Below are 21954 nucleotides of genomic sequence, written 5' to 3' on the forward strand. Positions count from 1 at the left end.
TGTCAATTTTCTAGACCACCAAAAAGAGAAAAATGTATTTAACAACAAGTATGCAGTCCGTCAGGATATGCACACATGGTGTTAAAAAAACCAACGGCGCACCTCCAACCCCTTTCGCCGGCCTATCCATCTCCAGAATTGATTGATGTACTTATCACACCAACATCACCTATTAACTAGGTAAAACAATTGCAAATTTTCTGATGGTCTAGAAAGTTTGACAGTCCAGTCTGCCAGTGTCACAACCTACTTTGCTAAATAAAACTCACTAACATAAATACAGTTCGCCCATGAGATTCTATCGCACATCAAAGCCTCCCTTCCTTCTGATGGAAAGGGGAACTCAACACTCGACCTCTGGTGGGGAGTGGAATTCAAGGAGTGGAGACCAACGCGCATCAGCATCACAAGGGAGCCCATTCTAATGGAGACAATGTCCTCCGCCCGTTCCCAAAACATTGAGGGGCCGCTCAAAGGAAAGGGACAGTCGAACCGCAGCTACCGACGGTCGTCTCCATCCTGTATTTAGTTTAACTCCTCATCCTAACTTTCAGGGCCAACCCTACTTATACTAATAAAAATAAAAACCTAGGACACCGCATTATCCAACTTACAAAAACATCTACCTAACATTTTTGGGGGTATACTTCGCTAACTTAAACTTATTAAGAAAATACAATTCGCCTGTGAGATGCTAAAGCACAGGGTCCACTCCTGTTCAGGAACATTGCTATGGCTCTAGGGATTTAAGGAGTAGAGTCCAAACTGCCTCAACATCTCAAGGGCCCCCGTTTTGACGGAGACAAGCCTGTCAATTTTCTAGACCACCAAAAAGAGAAAAATGTATTTAACAACAAGTATGCAGTCCGTCAGGATATGCACACATGGTTTTAAAAAAATCAACGGCGCACCTCCAACCCCTTTCGCCGGCCTATCCATCTCCAGAATTGATTGATGTACTTATCACACCAACATCACCTATTAACTAGGTAAAAAAATTTCAAATTTTCTGATGGTCTAGAAAGTTTGAAAGTCCAGTCTGCCAGTGTCACAACCTACTTTGCTAAATAAAACTCACTAACATAAATACAGTTCGCCCATGAGATTCTATCGCACATCAAAGCCTCCCTTCCTTCTGATGGAAAGGGGAACTCAACACTCGACCTCTGGTAGGGAGTGGAATTCAAGGAGTGGAGACCAATGCGCATCAGCATCACAAGGGAGCCCATTCTAATGGAGACAATGTCCTCCGCCCGTTCCCAAAACATTGAGGGGCCGCTCAAAGGAAAGGGACAGTCGAACCGCAGCTACCGACGGTCGTCTCCATCCTGTATTTAGTTTAACTCCTCATCCTAACTTTCAGGGCCAACCCTACTTATACTAATAAAAATAAAAACCTAGGACACCGCATTATCCAACTTACAAAAACATCTACCTAACATTTTTGGGGGTATACTTCGCTAACTTAAACTTATTAAGAAAATACAATTCGCCTGTGAGATGCTAAAGCACAGGGTCCACTCCTGTTCAGGAACATCGCTATGGCTCTAGGGATTTAAGGAGTAGAGTCCAAACTGCCTCAACATCTCAAGGGCCCCCGTTTTGACGGAGACAAGCCTGTCAATTTTCTAGACCACCAAAAAGAGAAAAATGTATTTAACAACAAGTATGCAGTCCGTCAGGATATGCACACATGGTGTTAAAAAAACCAACGGCGCACCTCCAACCCCTTTCGCCGGCCTATCCATCTCCAGAATTGATTGATGTACTTATCACACCAACATCACCTATTAACTAGGTAAAAAAATTGCAAATTTTCTGATGGTCTAGAAAGTTTGACAGTCCAGTCTGCCAGTGTCACAACCTACTTTGCTAAATAAAACTCACTAACATAAATACAGTTCGCCCATGAGATTCTATCGCACATCAAAGCCTCCCTTCTTTCTGATGGAAAGGGGAACTCAACACTCGACCTCTGGTGGGGAGTGGAATTCAAGGAGTGGAGACCAACGCGCATCAGCATCACAAGGGAGCCCATTCTAATGGAGACAATGTCCTCCGCCCGTTCCCAAAACATTGAGGGGCCGCTCAAAGGAAAGGGACAGTCGAACCGCAGCTACCGACGGTCGTCTCCATCCTGTATTTAGTTTAACTCCTCATCCTAACTTTCAGGGCCAACCCTACTTATACTAATAAAAATAAAAACCTAGGACACCGCATTATCCAACTTACAAAAACATCTACCTAACATTTTTGGGGGTATACTTCGCTAACTTAAACTTATTAAGAAAATACAATTCGCCTGTGAGATGCTAAAGCACAGGGTCCACTCCTGTTCAGGAACATTGCTATGGCTCTAGGGATTTAAGGAGTAGAGTCCAAACTGCCTCAACATCTCAAGGGCCCCCGTTTTGACGGAGACAAGCCTGTCAATTTTCTAGACCACCAAAAAGAGAAAAATGTATTTAACAACAAGTATGCAGTCCGTCAGGATATGCACACATGGTTTTAAAAAAATCAACGGCGCACCTCCAACCCCTTTCGCCGGCCTATCCATCTCCAGAATTGATTGATGTACTTATCACACCAACATCACCTATTAACTAGGTAAAAAAATTTCAAATTTTCTGATGGTCTAGAAAGTTTGAAAGTCCAGTCTGCCAGTGTCACAACCTACTTTGCTAAATAAAACTCACTAACATAAATACAGTTCGCCCATGAGATTCTATCGCACATCAAAGCCTCCCTTCCTTCTGATGGAAAGGGGAACTCAACACTCGACCTCTGGTAGGGAGTGGAATTCAAGGAGTGGAGACCAATGCGCATCAGCATCACAAGGGAGCCCATTCTAATGGAGACAATGTCCTCCGCCCGTTCCCAAAACATTGAGGGGCCGCTCAAAGGAAAGGGACAGTCGAACCGCAGCTACCGACGGTCGTCTCCATCCTGTATTTAGTTTAACTCCTCATCCTAACTTTCAGGGCCAACCCTACTTATACTAATAAAAATAAAAACCTAGGACACCGCATTATCCAACTTACAAAAACATCTACCTAACATTTTTGGGGGTATACTTCGCTAACTTAAACTTATTAAGAAAATACAATTCGCCTGTGAGATGCTAAAGCACAGGGTCCACTCCTGTTCAGGAACATCGCTATGGCTCTAGGGATTTAAGGAGTAGAGTCCAAACTGCCTCAACATCTCAAGGGCCCCCGTTTTGACGGAGACAAGCCTGTCAATTTTCTAGACCACCAAAAAGAGAAAAATGTATTTAACAACAAGTATGCAGTCCGTCAGGATATGCACACATGGTGTTAAAAAAACCAACGGCGCACCTCCAACCCCTTTCGCCGGCCTATCCATCTCCAGAATTGATTGATGTACTTATCACACCAACATCACCTATTAACTAGGTAAAAAAATTGCAAATTTTCTGATGGTCTAGAAAGTTTGACAGTCCAGTCTGCCAGTGTCACAACCTACTTTGCTAAATAAAACTCACTAACATAAATACAGTTCGCCCATGAGAGTCTATCGCACATCAAAGCCTCCCTTCTTTCTGATGGAAAGGGGAACTCAACACTCGACCTCTGGTGGGGAGTGGAATTCAAGGAGTGGAGACCAACGCGCATCAGCATCACAAGGGAGCCCATTCTAATGGAGACAATGTCCTCCGCCCGTTCCCAAAACATTGAGGGGCCGCTCAAAGGAAAGGGACAGTCGAACCGCAGCTACCGACGGTCGTCTCCATCCTGTATTTAGTTTAACTCCTCATCCTAACTTTCAGGGCCAACCCTACTTATACTAATAAAAATAAAAACCTAGGACACCGCATTATCCAACTTACAAAAACATCTACCTAACATTTTTTGGGATATACTTCGCTAACTTAAACTTATTAAGAAAATACAATTCGCCTGTGAGATGCTAAAGCACAGGGTCCACTCCTGTTCAGGAACATCGCTATGGCTCTAGGGATTTAAGGAGTAGAGTCCAAACTGCCTCAACATCTCAAGGGCCCCCGTTTTGACGGAGACAAGCCTGTCAATTTTCTAGACCACCAAAAAGAGAAAAATGTATTTAACAACAAGTATGCAGTCCGTCAGGATATGCACACATGGTGTTAAAAAAACCAACGGCGCACCTCCAACCCCTTTCGCCGGCCTATCCATCTCCAGAATTGATTGATGTACTTATCACACCATAATCACCTATTAACTAGGTAAAAAAATTTCAAATTTTCTGATGGTCTAGAAAGTTTGACAGTCCAGTCTGCCAGTGTCACAACCTACTTTGCTAAATAAAACTCACTAACATAAATACAGTTCGCCCATGAGATTCTATCGCACATCAAAGCCTCCCTTCCTTCTGATGGAAAGGGGAACTCAACACTCGACCTCTGGTGGGGAGTAGAATTCAAGGAGTGGAGACAAACGCGCATCAGCATCACAAGGGAGCCCATTCTAATGGAGACAATGTCCTCCGCCCGTTCCTAAAACATTGAGGGGCCGCTCAAAGGAAAGGGACAGTCGAACCGCAGCTACCGACGGTCGTCTCCATCCTGTATTTAGTTTAACTCCTCATCCTAACTTTCAGGGCCAACCCTACTTATACTAATAAAAATAAAAACCTAGGACACCGCATTATCCAACTTACAAAAACATCTACCTAACATTTTTTGGGGTATACTCCGCTAACTTAAACTTATTAAGAAAATACAATTCGCCTGTGAGATGCTAAAGCACAGGGTCCACTCCTGTTCAGGAACATCGCTATGGCTCTAGGGATTTAAGGAGTAGAGTCCAAACTGCCTCAACATCTCAAGGGCCCCCATTTTGACGGAGACAAGCCTGTCAATTTTCTAGACCACCAAAAAGAGAAAAATGTATTTAACAACAAGTATGCAGTCCGTCAGGATATGCACACATGGTGTTAAAAAAACCAACGGCGCACCTCCAACCCCTTTCGCCGGCCTATCCATCTCCAGAATTGATTGATGTACTTATCACACCATAATCACCTATTAACTAGGTAAAAAAATTTCAAATTTTCTGATGGTCTAGAAAGTTTGACAGTCCAGTCTGCCAGTGTCACAACCTACTTTGCTAAATAAAACTCACTAACATAAATACAGTTCGCCCATGAGATTCTATCGCACATCAAAGCCTCCCTTCCTTCTGATGGAAAGGGGAACTCAACACTCGACCTCTGGTGGGGAGTAGAATTCAAGGAGTGGAGACCAACGCGCATCAGCATCACAAGGGAGCCCATTCTAATGGAGACAATGTCCTCCGCCCGTTCCTAAAACATTGAGGGGCCGCTCAAAGGAAAGGGACAGTCGAACCGCAGCTACCGACGGTCGTCTCCATCCTGTATTTAGTTTAACTCCTCATCCTAACTTTCAGGGCCAACCCTACTTATACTAATAAAAATAAAAACCTAGGACACCGCATTATCCAACTTACAAAAACATCTACCTAACATTTTTTGGGGTATACTCCGCTAACTTAAACTTATTAAGAAAATACAATTCGCCTGTGAGATGCTAAAGCACAGGGTCCACTCCTGTTCAGGAACATCGCTATGGCTCTAGGGATTTAAGGAGTAGAGTCCAAACTGCCTCAACATCTCAAGGGCCCCCGTTTTGACGGAGACAAGCCTGTCAATTTTCTAGACCACCAAAAAGAGAAAAATGTATTTAACAACAAGTATGCAGTCCGTCAGGATATGCACACATGGTGTTAAAAAAACCAACGGCGCACCTCCAACCCCTTTCGCCGGCCTATCCATCTCCAGAATTGATTGATGTACTTGTCACACCAACATCACCTATTAACTAGGTAAAAAAATTGCAAATTTTCTGATGGTCTAGAAAGTTTGACAGTCCAGTCTGCCAGTGTCACAACCTACTTTGCTAAATAAAACTCACTAACATAAATACAGTTCGCCCATGAGATTCTATCGCACATCAAAGCCTCCCTTCCTTCTGATGGAAAGGGGAACTCAACACTCGACCTCTGGTGGGGAGTGGAATTCAAGGAGTGGAGACCAACGCGCATCAGCATCACAAGGGAGCCCATTCTAATGGAGACAATGTCCTCCGCCCGTTCCTAAAACATTGAGGGGCCGCTCAAAGGAAAGGGACAGTCGAACCGCAGCTACCGACGGTCGTCTCCATCCTGTATTTAGTTTAACTCCTCATCCTAACTTTCAGGGCCAACCCTACTTATACTAATAAAAATAAAAACCTAGGACACCGCATTATCCAACTTACAAAAACATCTACCTAACATTTTTTGGGGTATACTCCGCTAACTTAAACTTATTAAGAAAATACAATTCGCCTGTGAGATGCTAAAGCACAGGGTCCACTCCTGTTCAGGAACATCGCTATGGCTCTAGGGATTTAAGGAGTAGAGTCCAAACTGCCTCAACATCTCAAGGGCCCCCGTTTTGACGGAGACAAGCCTGTCAATTTTCTAGACCACCAAAAAGAGAAAAATGTATTTAACAACAAGTATGCAGTCCGTCAGGATATGCACACATGGTGTTAAAAAAACCAACGGCGCACCTCCAACCCCTTTCGCCGGCCTATCCATCTCCAGAATTGATTGATGTACTTGTCACACCAACATCACCTATTAACTAGGTAAAAAAATTGCAAATTTTCTGATGGTCTAGAAAGTTTGACAGTCCAGTCTGCCAGTGTCACAACCTACTTTGCTAAATAAAACTCACTAACATAAATACAGTTCGCCCATGAGATTCTATCGCACATCAAAGCCTCCCTTCCTTCTGATGGAAAGGGGAACTCAACACTCGACCTCTGGTGGGGAGTGGAATTCAAGGAGTGGAGACCAATGCGCATCAGCATCACAAGGGAGCCCATTCTAATGGAGACAATGTCCTCCGCCCGTTCCCAAAACATTGAGGGGCCGCTCAAAGGAAAGGGACAGTCGAACCGCAGCTACCGACGGTCGTCTCCATCCTGTATTTAGTTTAACTCCTCATCCTAACTTTCAGGGCCAACCCTACTTATACTAATAAAAATAAAAACCTAGGACACCGCATTATCCAACTTACAAAAACATCTACCTAACATTTTTGGGGGTATACTTCGCTAACTTAAACTTATTAAGAAAATACAATTCGCCTGTGAGATGCTAAAGCACAGGGTCCACTCCTGTTCAGGAACATCGCTATGGCTCTAGGGATTTAAGGAGTAGAGTCCAAACTGCCTCAACATCTCAAGGGCCCCCGTTTTGACGGAGACAAGCCTGTCAATTTTCTAGACCACCAAAAAGAGAAAAATGTATTTAACAACAAGTATGCAGTCCGTCAGGATATGCACACATGGTGTTAAAAAAACCAACGGCGCACCTCCAACCCCTTTCGCCGGCCTATCCATCTCCAGAATTGATTGATGTACTTGTCACACCAACATCACCTATTAACTAAGTAAAAAAAATGCACATTTTCTGATGGTCCAGAAAGTTTGACAGTCCACTATACAACGGTCATCATTTGGTTTGCTCACCTAAAACTCACTAAAATAAATACAGATCGCCCCTGAGATTCTATCGCATTCAGAACGTTGCCGCGCAGGACTTTGTATTCCAATGCCTTATAGCCTTGGCAAGCATTGTTCAGTAGAAGTATATCAGAAGTGTGAGTAACTTACAATCTCCTTTGCAAGTATAAACAGGCGAAGCAAAGGAAACCCAGAAATAAATAAATATATATGGGGGAATTTATTAAGGTAAAAAAGGTGTTACAAAATTACATAATTTGGCACAGGACTTTTTTTGTGAAAAAAATGTGTAACTTTTATTTTTATGCCGCACATGGCACTGTTTAAGAAGGGAAGCAGAATTTGGTAACCATCTGTGGCCTTGAGAGATTTACTGTACATAAATAGTACTATAAATACACTGCTGTTCATATTTGCGCAGATTTAGTTTTTTGACATCATAATGGACTATCCTGAAGTTGCCCGGTAGAATCGTCATTAAGGAATTATCAAATAACCAGAAGTCATCCCGTAAGAATGTAAACACAGGACATGTAGGACAATTCTCTATATATACAGCCCCATTATACAGTGATACATAAACAGACTATGCATATGCTGCATTGAAGGACATTACATGCATGTGTGTATGCAATTTGGGTCTGGTTCACCAAGCTGAAAAGTTCCTAAAAAAATGATGCTTAATAGGGTTTTCCAGGAAGAATATTACTGATGACCTATCCTTAGGAGCTGTCTAAGTTGAGGGTCTGCCTACCTGAAATGGTATAGTGCAGTATAAAAATAGATTAAGCTGTGACAGCACACATATTGTATATTTGCTAGAATGTGAATGCGGGTTAAAATACATCGGAAGAACAAAAATGCCATCCGCGCTAGATTGGCTAATCATAAATATAACATCAAAAGAGGATACACAAAACACAGTGTATCTAGGCACTTTGCTGAACAACACAAATGCCAATCGAGAACATTGAAAATTACACCAATAGAGCAGATAACAAGCAAATCAATGAATGAGCTAAAACGGAAAGAAATGTTTTGGATATACAAACTCCAAACCCTGCAACCAACAGGGCTCAATGAAGTGTTAGAAAAAATCTAAAAAAATCTGAGAAAAAACCTAAAAAAATCTGATTTAAAGGGACTAAATAGAATGAGAGATAAAGCGAGATATAAAGAGATAATCATAAAGGGTTAATGTTATGACAAAATATGAGTTGATATATATAGAAATATAATAGATAGAGGACATAATTAATATAAACATGAGTATAATAGAAATTGTATTTTTTAAGAAAATGAAACAATTTTTTTAGATAATTTTAGAATTCATTTATGAACTGTTTAGATAATTTTTATTTATACATAAAATAATGTGTCGTTTATAGAATTTATACAATAGAAAAATTGGGAAAATGTGATCTATTGGTAATTCGTTTAAAGTAATATCTCTAATTTTAGAATAGAATTGTAGTAATTATTTATTGATATAGATAATTTATGGTTTAAATTTGTGGAATGTAATAGATAATGAATAGTATAAGTAAGTCGAATGGACTTTTAAATAGCAGTTTTTTTCTCTGCTGCTTTTTAGAAACAAAGAAACCTGATAGCAAACAAAGGGTTACTGATTAATGACGTGTTATCTCACATGAAGCAGAGGGCGGCTCCAAAAGCCGGCGTCTGAGCACTTCTGTGAGCCATTAGCGTGTATATAAAAAAGTGTACTGTGGTGTGTAATGTTATGCCTGAAGAGAGCGGGTAAGCCCGCAGAAACGCGTAGCAAAATAAAACATTTATAATTATTTATGGACATTGTGTCCTTCATCTCCGTTGGAACCCAGGAGCGCGGGGGAAATTTTTCTATTTTACAAGTTGTTACTATAAATACACTGCTGTTCATATTTGCGCAGATTTAGTTTTTTGACATCATAATGGACTATCCTGAAGTTGCCCGGTAGAATCGTCATTAAGGAATTATCAAATAACCAGAAGTCATCCCGTAAGAATGTAAACACAGGACATGTAGGACAATTCTCTATATATACAGCCCCATTATACAGTGATACATAAACAGACTATGCATATGCTGCATTGAAGGACATTACATGCATGTGTGTATGCAATTTGGGTCTGGTTCACCAAGCTGAAAAGTTCCTAAAAAAATGATGCTTAATAGGGTTTTCCAGGAAGAATATTACTGATGACCTATCCTTAGGAGCTGTCTAAGTTGAGGGTCTGCCTACCTGAAATGGGATCTTCTCATCTCAGCTGTAGGTCCTCCTTTAGTAAATCATCCGTTGGGTGATCTCCTTCTAGCCATTGGGTGATCTCCTTCTAGCCATTGGGTGATCTCCTTCTAGCCATTGGGTGATCTCCTTCCAGCTGTTGGGATGATTATCCTTCCAGTTGTTGGGTGATCTTCCTTTAACTCAGCTGCTCTGTTCTCCTGGCTCCTGCTCTGCTGTTTGGATTGCTGTCCACTGTGTCACGGAATATATTGGTTAGTATTGCATTAAGATGTCATAATTCCTTTGTGACATCATCATTTCAATGCATTGTTATGAGCTAGTGTAGTATGTGGGCGGGCTGAAAAAGGGGAGGAGCTTATAGGCTTGGAGCTGCTTATTGAAGAAAATCTGATAATGTCACTTTGCTGGGGAAGGCCAGCTTAGCACTCGACAAAGCTGGGTTGATACTGGGGTTAATTCACATGGTGATGATTGTAGATATACAGCAGTCTCATCTTATGCAGTGTATCCAAGTAAGAAAGTACCTGGCATTAAAGAGACCTACTGACAGTTTATCTAGCTGATCCTCATTACACCCCTCAAGACCTCAAAGTACAGCAAAATGTGGAGGCTCTAATAAAACTCTGCACGGAGTGTCTATTGTAGGTATTTCTAGGTGTAGCCTAACACATACTAGAGGAGATATAAAAAGTAAAATGTCTGAGAGTACACAAGGTGGCAAGTTTAGGATGCATCTGAAACACTTTTTAATTATATCTTGAGGGTTTGAAATGTACTAAAGGAATGGGGATTGTAAGATGCAAGACTGTTCTCACAAAATATTTATGTAGCTATATAAGATATGACTTGAAAAAGAGAACAAAACTGATCTATTATGGTAAGTGCATAATATCTTATATCCCAAGTGCAAAATTTTGATACACTTTTAACCATTTCTTTGGCACGATTGATAAATCACTCCTATTGTTTCCATTGGGACATCATAATGGACTATCCTGAACTTGCCCGGTAGAATCATCATTAAGGATTTAACAAATAACCAGAAGTCATCCAGTGAGGATAAAGACACAGGACATGTAGGACAATTCTCTATATATACAGTCCTATTATACATTGATACATAAATAGACTATGCATATGCTGCATTGAAGGACATTACCTGCATGTGTGTATCCAATTCGGGTCTAGCTCACCAAGCTGAAGAGTTCCTGAAAAAAATATGGTTAAAGAAGTTTTCCAGGGAGAATATTACTTCTAAGAATAGGTCATCAATAGTTGATTGGCCGGGGTCCGTCGCTCGGGACCCCAATTGATCAGCTCAGTGGACGCATGCTGATAGTGCCGCAAATACACAGAGGTCAGACGGGAAGCATTGGAAGTCTCAACGGATCAAAGAACTATTGATGGTCTATCCTCATGATAGGTCATCAATAGCTGATCAGTAGGGATCCGTTGCTCAGGACTCCAATTGACCCACTGATTGTAAGCCTACTGACAACACTGCAAATACACAGGGGTCAAAGGAGTAGCCACTGCTCCAACCTCTGTGTAGTGGCCAGTGCTTGTAATTGCAAGCGCAAATTTAATTGAAAACAATGAGAACTGTGCCTGCAGTTACCAGCGCCAGCCATTACACAGGGGACAGAGCAGCAGCGATGGGCCCCAACCGATCAACTATTGATGATCTACAACGAGGATAGGTCATCAATAATATTTTCCATGGAAAGCTCCTTAAAGGCCAGGAATAAACAGAACATATTAATGTTTTAGTAGTATTACTAGTAAGACAAGAGTAGAGGCAGCATACCGTATATTCTTATGACGAAGACAGCAAGAGTGGTGAATGTATAGGATAAGGCCTTATTCACACAACCGTCCAAAAATCGTGAAAAAAATAACGATCATCTGAAGCGTTGGATTTCAATGTATTCATTCAGAGGCCGCATAAAAAAATGCAACAAATAGCACATCGGCAACTGTTTTCGGTCGCCGATTTTATAAGCAGTGTCAAAAGACAGGTCTTGCCCTATCTTTTTCTGAGATACACTGGAAGCTCCCATAGACTTCTATGGGAGCTGAAACACAAGAGAGGGGTAGGGAGTTTAACTGTGTCCAATGGTCGGAAAAAAAAAACCTGCTGGCTCTATGTTAGCATCAGAAGTCATTCCAAAGATTTCTGCTGGTCGAGGGATTTCCGCGCAGCAACGTTTTTCTTTTGCCGATAAGCTGCAAAGAGGCCTAAAAGAGAGATCAGAACAAGAATGACTGATTGTATATAGAAACAGATATATGAGATATGATGAAATATTAGAAGATGGAGTGAAAAAGACTTCGGCTTTAAGAAAGATTGACTTTTAAGTACGGCACAGCTAAATACATGCCGGTGGAGATCGCTAGTACTCACTAGTGTTACTTAGTAAGAGCTTAAACAAACGGGTGCATGCGCTAATACACTTTCCGCTATAATGGGTGCATGCGCTAATACACTTACCACTATAGAGTGCAGTAGTGCATTAACGGAGGGGAAAGATGGGGGGGGGGGGGTTACTATTCAAACTCTGTGCTATTGCCCATGTGTTTAAACCCTCAAGCAGATGGACTTCACAGATGGACTTACAGTGTAGCATGACAGCATACTGTGATGGTTAAGGGTCCGGCACACTGGCGAGAGCGATGTCAGGCTCAATATCGCTCCCGCAATCTTTCTGAAAACCCCTGGATGCAAGGCGCTTTCACATGGAAATAGCCTCACATCACTGTGGGGTTCCCCTCATCCCTGCTGCAGCTGTCACAGCCACAGTAGGGGATCATGATCTTTTCCCATTGTCTTTAATGGTGCTGACGCTGCTGCCGTCGGCCCCATTGGAACCAATGGGGGATATCGATTTTTTTTCCTGCAGCATGGCAGTAGTAAAAACATCCCAAATTAGAATGAAACCATTGAAATTCATTGGTTTAATAGTTATGCGTTTTTGTACTCCCTCCTAATTTCCTCCCTAAGGGTGACACAATACTCAGAGAATATAACCCATTGATTTCAGTGGGTTCATTCACATTTCATTTTTTTTGCATGCACGCAAAAAATTGAACATGCTCATTTCTGCGCACCAAGGGTCCCTATCAAAGTCTATGGGAGGTGTGCAAATGTGTGCTCTATGCACGCGCAAATGTGTAATATTCTGCACAATTCATTGAAAAAAAAACCCACATCTGGACCACATTGAGCTAAATAGCCATTTATATCAGGGCTTATTTACACGAGCGTATATCGGCTGGCGTTTTCTTGGCCGGCCGATATACGCTTCCGTCTTAGCAGTCCCCCCTTACCCTCTCCCCTCTCCTCCGAGCGGTTTGCAGGGTGGGGGTGGAGCTAAGCTCCTGCCCCTTGTCCATAGCCAGCAATGGAAGTGGACGGGACAGAGCAGAGCTTAGCTCCACCCTGTCCCACCCCCTTCCATTGCAAACGCTGGAGTGGAGTAGAGAGGCAGAGAGTCGGTGAGGGGGATGGAAGGGGGGAACTGCTTAGATGGAAGCGTATAACGGCCGGCTGATAGACACACGTATAAATAAGCCCTCAGGACATGGAAGTGTCCCGTGTGGGAAAAACCAGCCATGCTTGTGCAAATAGTATAGAATATGCCAATATGAGCGCAAATCAGCCCCATTCATTGCGCTGAAGCGTGCGAATGTGTGCATACGCTTATGTGGAACCGCCCTAAGGTTGGCTTCACACAGGCGTAGTGCACGCAAGCCGCAAAGAATACAACCCATTGCTTTCAATGAGTTCGTTCACATTTTGTTATTTTGCGTGCTCAAAATGTTCAATTTTTCTGCGTATTGCTGCACCAAAGGTCTCCATTAAAGTCATTGAGGGGTGCACAATATGCAAGGAGAGATGCCTGAAACAATGAGTATATGTGCAAGAATAAAAACACACATCTGGAACTCGTTAAGACTAATTAGCCATTTCCTTTGGTGCTTCCTGGGACCTAGGGCTTGGTAAATAGATTGTAAGGGCCCTAATAGAGAGTTCCCGGAAGAGTTACTAAGAGATTCTATGCTATGACATCACAATGGAGTGAGAAGCTCAGCAGAAGAGCAGGTACGGAGCGGACCGTGCCGCCACTCACTAGTCACTACAAGGAGCTACTCTATGCAGGTTTCTTCACAAAAATGTCCTTATTGGTTATATGTCCTGTATGTAAGAGGCGCACATGTTCTGTATAAATGAAGGATGGGTTTATTAGGGTAAAACTTGGCCTGGAATCGCGCTGGCCAACATGCGTATTTCATGCCGATGCCAAGCGGTTTTCATTCTAAACCACCTTGCATCACTTCTGTGAAATTGTGATCCTCGTGTCTCAGGTGCGTCGGAGATTCGCAAGTGCTTCCTACTGATTTCACTGGCATGCACATCACACAGCCTGTGAGTGTCATGGGAAGTCTTTTAAGGCACCATTGCAAACAATTGGCGAGGCGTTCCACTGTACCGTTCTGCCACAGTCACATACAGCAGAGGTCCCCAACTCCAGTCCTCAGGGACCACCAACAGGTCATGTTTTCAGGATATACTATGGTAAGAACACCTGTGGCAATGTCTGAGGACCGACAATAATTACATCACCTGTGCAACACTGAGGAAATCCTGAAAACATGACCTGTTGGCGGTCCCTGAGGACTGGAGTTGGGGACCCCTGACATCCAGCATGGGAAACAGTAAAAGTCAACCAATCATGGCATGAAGGCATTAGGCAGTCTAAGACCCCATTTACACTGACAGATGATCGCTCAAAAGTCACTCAAACGACATTTTTAGTGACAGTTTTGAGCGATCATCTGTGCACACCTTACAGTAGCTAAGTAGCTACTATAGTTATGCAGCGGAAGCAGGACACAGCCATGGTCTCTAATAGAACAATAAAGCTGTTTTGCATAAGCAAACAGCTATATTGTTCTGCAGGCCTGCAGCCCGTGCCCCGCTGTGAATTCACAGCAGGACACAGGCACTGAGAATCTTATCAGTGCAGCCGGCTCTGATAACAACCACTGCACTGATAACAGCTGATCACTCAATTCAAGAAAAATTGAAGTGAGCGATCAACGACTCATACACGAAAACTACACGATGTCAGTGCATTGAGACACCAAATGCATCTCAATGCAAAAGACGGCTTTGAGGGTTTGTTTTTTTTTTAAAGCGATTCACGTTGTGTCTTAATGGGCCATTACAAGATGTGGAATGAGCAGTATTGTTTTATTATCCAGCTACAAGTGCTTTAATTAGATACAAACAGCTGACAGGTTCCGTTTAACCCCTTAAGGATGAGACTCTTTTTTCTGTTTTTTTTCCTCCCCACTTTTTAAAGATCATAACTCTTTTAGGGCCTGTTTTCTGCGGGACGAGTTGTATTTTTCTATGGTACTATTTAATGTATCAGTTTTCCCCTTCCCTCGAGCCCTTGCCGTCTCTCTGCAATGGCAGGAGGCGGGATGGGGCAGGAGCTAGTGTGCTGAACTCCCGCCCCTCTCCGCTGTTTGCAATGGGAGTGGGGGGGTGGGGTTTAGCTCTACCCCTGTCCCACCCCTCCCATTTCAAACAACGGCAAGAGGCGGAGATGAGAAGAGAATGGGGACGCAGTTTAGAAGTCATGTTGCTAAACTCCCTCCCACCTCCATTCTCCTGCAGCTGTCATTACCTTCCATAGGAATCAATGCAGCTGCCACCGACGTAAATACGCTGATGTAATCCAATGCATCAGAGGGGCAGCATATATCGACTAGGGGGTGAAAACCCGGCCAATATAAGCCCATGTGAATAAGGCCTAAAGGTTAATAGCTCTGATCAGCGGTAGTGCTGATTGTAGCTATTGCAGTTGGGTGTGGGCTGTAAGAAACAACCAGCACTCACACTGTATGGAGCGGGATCGAACCCCTGATTCCTCCTCCATGCGAACCCTGAACTTCCATGATGTGACTATACGTCCCGGAGCATTAGAAAGCTGCATCAAAATCTGCAAAAGAAAACTGAATCTGTAATCCAAATTGCTTGTCTGAAAAAACCCATTCATTCTAATGAGTCCAAGTTGTGTCCAAGTTTGCTTAGTTACAAAGTCGGACAGAACTTGCATGAAAGTATCGCCCGTGTATAGGAGGCCATAGTGTGTCTTCACACCTGATATCAGATCAGACAGGAGATTGTAAGTACAAGGACACTTTATTGTGTTCTAGGAAATATTAGATTTCCATGTAGGTAGATCATGTGATAAATGTATTATATGTAATGCTCATTAAGTACCGAGACATCTTAAGGGCTTATTCAGACGGGCATACATCGGTTGGGTTTTAACGCCCGGTTGATATACACTGCCCCTCTCTGCAAGGGGATGAAGTGGGACAGGAGTTAGTGCACTGAGCTCCCACCCTTCTCTGCCCCTCACGACTGTTTGCAATGGGATGGGCGCAGCCAAGTTCTGTCCCCGTTGCGCCATCTCCCACTGCAAACAATGGCGAGGGGCGGAGAGGGAGCGGGAGCTCAGTGCACAAGCTCGTTCTGTCCTCCCCTTGCAGAGAGAGACAGCATATACCGTTTGGGTGTGAAAACCCAACCGATATACGCCCGTCTGAATAAGCCCTAAACTTGACAAGCACACTCAGCCATGTACATATGTGAGTCCTTGGAGGTGCCAGTGCTAGGGGCTTCCTTGTGGGCTTTTACTGCACAGTAAAAGCTTGTTAGTACCAGTTTACCACCCACAGCTGCCATGGATCCCTGCCAGATACTACAACATATTTTTCCCTTTTTCTTTTGCTTCTAGGAGGGTAAAACAAGCAACAACATATATTAATGTAGCAACCAAAAAGGGAAAAAATAAAAACCTCAGCACTGACAAACGGCTTAGTTTTCTCTATGCTCCTGGATGATGGAAACGAGTCAAGTGCTGATTCCTGTGCTGGAGACATAAATCGTCACATTTCTTAGTATAACAAGAAAGGGAAAGGTTTAGGTTAAATTGTAATTCTTAACCCCTTAGTGACCAGCCCATAGTGTTTTTACTTCCTAGCAAAGTGGGCTTTAATCCCTGAGGACATAAAAACGTGTCCTGCAGGGATTAAAGCCACGTGAGTTATGGACGTGATAGCTCCACGCTGTTGGTGCCCGCAGGTAACTGACAGCATGGAGCTGTCATCCAGGACTGTGGGCAGTCCACCCCGGCAATGTGATCGGCACTATCCAGCGGATAGCGATGATCGCATTAAAATGCTAAAAAGTTGTTAAAAAGATTCAGCTGCCCTTATGGATAGGATCCATGGGGCAGCAGAGAATACTCACCCCCATCCTCCGCACTGATCTGGTCCTTCGGAACCAGATCACCAGCCTTCTGCGCATGCGCGCCAGACGGATGATGTCACGGTTGTGCGCAGGCGGCTGGGAGCCTGGGCAAATTTAAAATCTTCTAGCTCCCGACTCCTGAAGGTAGTCGGGAACCTGGAGATATCAACGGGGACCGCGGTGACAGTTTCCCAGGCCCGTGATCGCTGCTATCCAATGAATAGCGGTGATCACAAAAAAGTTTAAAAAGTTTAAAAAAAAGTTCAAGTTTTACCTCACTTCCCCATGGATCGGATCCATGGGGAAGTTGAAAATACTCACCCCGAGTCCTCTGCAAGGTCCCGGTCTTCCGGGACCTGCAGTCCCCTTCTGCGCATGAGCGCCCGATGTCATTCATCGGGCACATGCACAGAGCGGCTGGCGCCCGGGGAAATTCAAAATTCCTCTGCTCCTGGATACTATGTAGCAATACACAGAGAATAGAACCCATTGGTTTTAAGGGATTCATTCACATCTCTATATTTTATTGCTCGCATTGCATTCACATAAAAAAACACAGCATTTGCACACTAAAGGTCCCCCTATTAGTCATTGCCCACAATACACAAGGAGATGCGTGATATGCTACGTAAGGCGGCCTGCACATGACCGGATTTGCACTGCGTAATCCGGGGCTGGCGTCCGTCGCCGGAATCCCCAGCAAATAGCTGCCATTAACATGATATGCAAAAGTACATTTTCCTGCCCACAAGCGGAAAATCGCAGCATTTTCTATTTTAGTGTGGGCTGAGCACGGATGGCTTCCATAGAAGTCAATCGAAGCAGTCTGTCCCGAGGCTCTTCTGCAATGACCATTGCAGAAGGGTTGAGGGATTTGCGTCATGCCTAGCGACATCACGGGAGGACCTGTACTGCGCATGTCCAACGGCTCGCCATCCGAAACATTTACGGGATAGAAGGCCATCTGCGCTGACAGCTACATGCGGTCACTGGCCAGGCACAGGGATGAATCGGGGACAATACCCCTCTAAGCTCAACATTAACTTAGATAGTAGCAGTGGCTTCAGGATAATCTTGAGACGACTTGATTGCTTGTACATCTAGTCTCAACAGGCTGTGGTTCTTGTGGGGGACAGCACCCCTCAAGATTGCAAAGACAGAAATGTATCGGGGACAATACCCCTCTAAGCTCAACTATCTATAGTTCTTGTGGGGGACAGTACCCTTCTAAGCTTCACTAGTCAAAGAGATGAATAGAGAACAAGGCATGGCCGTCAGCCCTGATGGTGGAGTGGTGGCCCCACAAGAACTATAGCTAGTTGAGCTTAGAGGGGTATTGTCCCTGATCTATCTAGCATCCTAAAGAGTTGGAGGTCCAACTGAAATGTATTGAACCTTTTTCGTATGTAAACCTACAATTCTTACTTTGACCACATCCTGGCGGGATTCTTCCCTAAGGTGTGATCCATAACCAGATATCTATCTATGCTCTTTCATCAAGCTATTTTTCTCGGTTATTGCTGGTTTAAAGCAGTGATGAAATCAATTGACTAGTCTAGATGGGTCTTCGATTGAGAGGATAAGCCATTGAGATATCCACTATTTTAGCGGTCGGGCAAGATTGGACTAGGGGGTACTTATTGGTTTATCCCAGAATAACCTATCAAGAGTAGATATTCGTACATTAGTGACTGACTGCCGTGGTGTCCAGTATCATGAGTTATATGACCACACGATTTTACACCCACATGTTTAGTAAACTGGATGGGCAAGCGGGTATCCTTGTTATCGAGTTTGCCTTGTACTCACAACAACAGGCATATCCTATTAGAATTTATTGGGCTCCTGAGTGAAATACATCTGGATACAATTGTTGTGTTTCATCTGTCTGAGTGTCTTAATAGTTTGTGGCCCAGAATTTTTAAATAATATTTAATAAAAACTGATTTTAGGGCACTTTACTATTACTACTGGGGCCCACTGTGGGATGTCACTATTACTACTGGGGCCCGCTGTGGGATGTCACTATTACTACTGGGGCCCACTGTGGGATGTCACTATTACTACTGGGGCCAGCTGTGGGATGTCACTATTACTACTGGTGCCCGCTGTGGGATGTCACTATTATTACTGGGGCCCGCTGTGGGATGTTACTATTACTACTGGGGCCCGCTGTGGGATGTCACTATTACTACTGGGGCCCGCTGTGGGATGTCACTGTTACTACTGGGGCCCGCTGTGGCATGTCACTATTACTACTGGGGCCCGCTGTGGCATGTCACTATTACTACTGGGGCCCGCTGTGGCATGTCACTATTACTACTGGGGCCCGCTGTGGCATGTCACTATTACTACTGGGGCCCGCTGTGGCATGTCACTATTACTACTGGGGCCCGCTGTGGGATGTCACTATTACTACTGGGGCCCGCTGTGGGATGTCACTATTACTACTGGGGCCCGCTGTGGGGTGTCACTATTACTACTGGGGCCCGCTGTGGGGTGTCACTATTACTACTGGGGCCCGCTGTGGGGTGTCACTATTACTACTGGGGCCCGCTGTGGGGTGTCACTATTACTACTGGGGCCCGCTGTGGGATGTCATTATTACTACTGGGGCCACTGTGGGATGTCACTATTACTACTGGGGACACTGTGGGATGTCATTATTACTACTGGGGCCACTGTGGGATGTCATTATTACTACTGGGGCCCGCTGTGGGATGACACTATTACCACTGGGGGCCACTGTGGGATGTCACTATCATTGCTGGGGGCCGCTGTGGAGTGTCACTGTTATCGTTGGGGCCCGCTGTGGAGTGTCACTATTACCGTTGGGGCCACTGTGTGTGTGTGTGGGGGGGTCACTGTTACCACTGCGGCTGCCATGGGGGACACTATTACCACTATAGTATGTTTACACGTGGCGGAAATACTGTAGAATATCCTCAGCACAAACTTTTGTGGCAAATTCTGCAGCATTTCCGCATCCAAAAAGCAGTCAAAATCTACATATTGTCTATTTTGAAGCGGTCCTGTCCTTTTTGTAACGACAAAGGTAAAAATCATACGTCGTGATAAGCCCCGCCCCTGACATGTTGGCTCTTTGCGATAAATAAGTGGGTTTTAGGTTGCAATTAGGGCACTCTGTCTCTAAAAGGTGCGCCATCACTGCCCTACAGTTACGCCAGTGTATGGCACCTTTTTGTGGTTTTAAGTGAGGCCTTACAAGGGTTAATAGACAAAGTATCATGCGATATTGGATGGGTAATATACAGCGCATGAGTTGTAACACAAGCGTACCGTATATGATGCTATGAAGTGTTATGGCGCGGTAAGTGTAATGGCGCAGTAAGCCACGGGCCGGAGCAGCAGTACAGATTAGCGTGACGCAATATGATTTAAGAAATGTGTAACCTCTGGACTTTCGGATCATCTTTGATGTGTTTTACGTGCCCCATAAGTGAGGACGCTGCTCCTACAGGCCATTGGGGGTCGGGCCTATGGCCAATATGATGTTGTATTTAGCGGTCACACCACAAGTAATAAAATGTAAGATGATGCTGATTAAATAAGAGAAATGCCAAATGCCTTCCTGCTGCCAGGAGGAATTAGAGAGGAACAGCTAGAGATGTATATGTCAGTGAGAGAAGCCAAGGGATGAGAAGTACTTTCGCTCTAAGAGTACTATAGCCTTAAGGTCTTAAACAGAGGAGCGCTAATTGCAATACGTTCGCCTCCGTCGCAATCTTGCAGGGAAATCGCCCGCCATGATTTAAATGACTAATTGACTTAACACGGTGCCGATGATCGAGGTTATGCGCAGCATTTAGCGCAAGATACAGCAGGTCCTATTATTTTGCGACCGTGAAAACAGCGAGCGCCAAAAAAAGAAATGAGAAGGAAATCATTGTAGTCAGTGGGTTCCACTGTCCGTGTTATGCGCGTGGGATGTTCCTGCACGCTAAAAAGAGCAAAAACACTCATCTGTTTAAGCCATAAGGCTAACTTCACATGGGCGAGTACGATATCATAAATCACAGCCCGATATCATGCTTATCGACATGCTAGGCGGTTTTATATCAAAACCCCCTCACATCACTTTAATAAATCTTGCTGTGCCCACAATACATATACAGTGGAACAGGGTAAAACCACCGGGGCACTACAAGTCCCAGCATGGCTACAATACTGAACAGTGAAAGAAGGTAGAATTGTGGAGGGACTACAAATCCCATCATACCTATAATTAGTGTACAGTGTGGCATGGGGAGAACCACTGAGGCACTACAATCTCAGCATAACTACAACTAACATACAGTAGAACAGGATAGAATTGCGGACGCACTACAATTCCCAGCAGGACTACAATAAATGTACAGCGGAACAGGGGGTAGAACTCTGGAGGTACTACAAATCCCAGCATGACTACAATTCATTAACAGATAGAGAATAGGGTAGAAGTGTTGAGGCACTACAGGTCCCAGCATGGTCCCACCTATGAGTCTCTTTGGGCAGAACAATCATATCATCCAAGCCAAGCCATACTGGCCCATTCAATCCAGGGGCAAACTCCTAAGTCAATAAGATACATTCAATAAACATGTTTTCATAAGAAGAACAACCAGCTAATAGTGTGTGTAATACTGTATTATCAGCCGGTCTGCTGCAGTACTAACCTTTTATTAGTTAGTCTTGCACAACTAGGGGAATTTCACAGATTGGTAATTGTTATGCATTGGAATACTTCTGTATTTTTGCCTGTAAGTGTATCCGGCCGGAGGGGAGCAGCTTGGGGTATCACAGTGGCCATTACTATGACTCCCACCCGGCTGCACTCC

This window comes from Eleutherodactylus coqui, chromosome 4 (genome assembly GCF_035609145.1).
Source record: "Eleutherodactylus coqui strain aEleCoq1 chromosome 4, aEleCoq1.hap1, whole genome shotgun sequence".
In the NCBI taxonomy this organism is placed as follows: domain Eukaryota; kingdom Metazoa; phylum Chordata; class Amphibia; order Anura; family Eleutherodactylidae; genus Eleutherodactylus; species Eleutherodactylus coqui.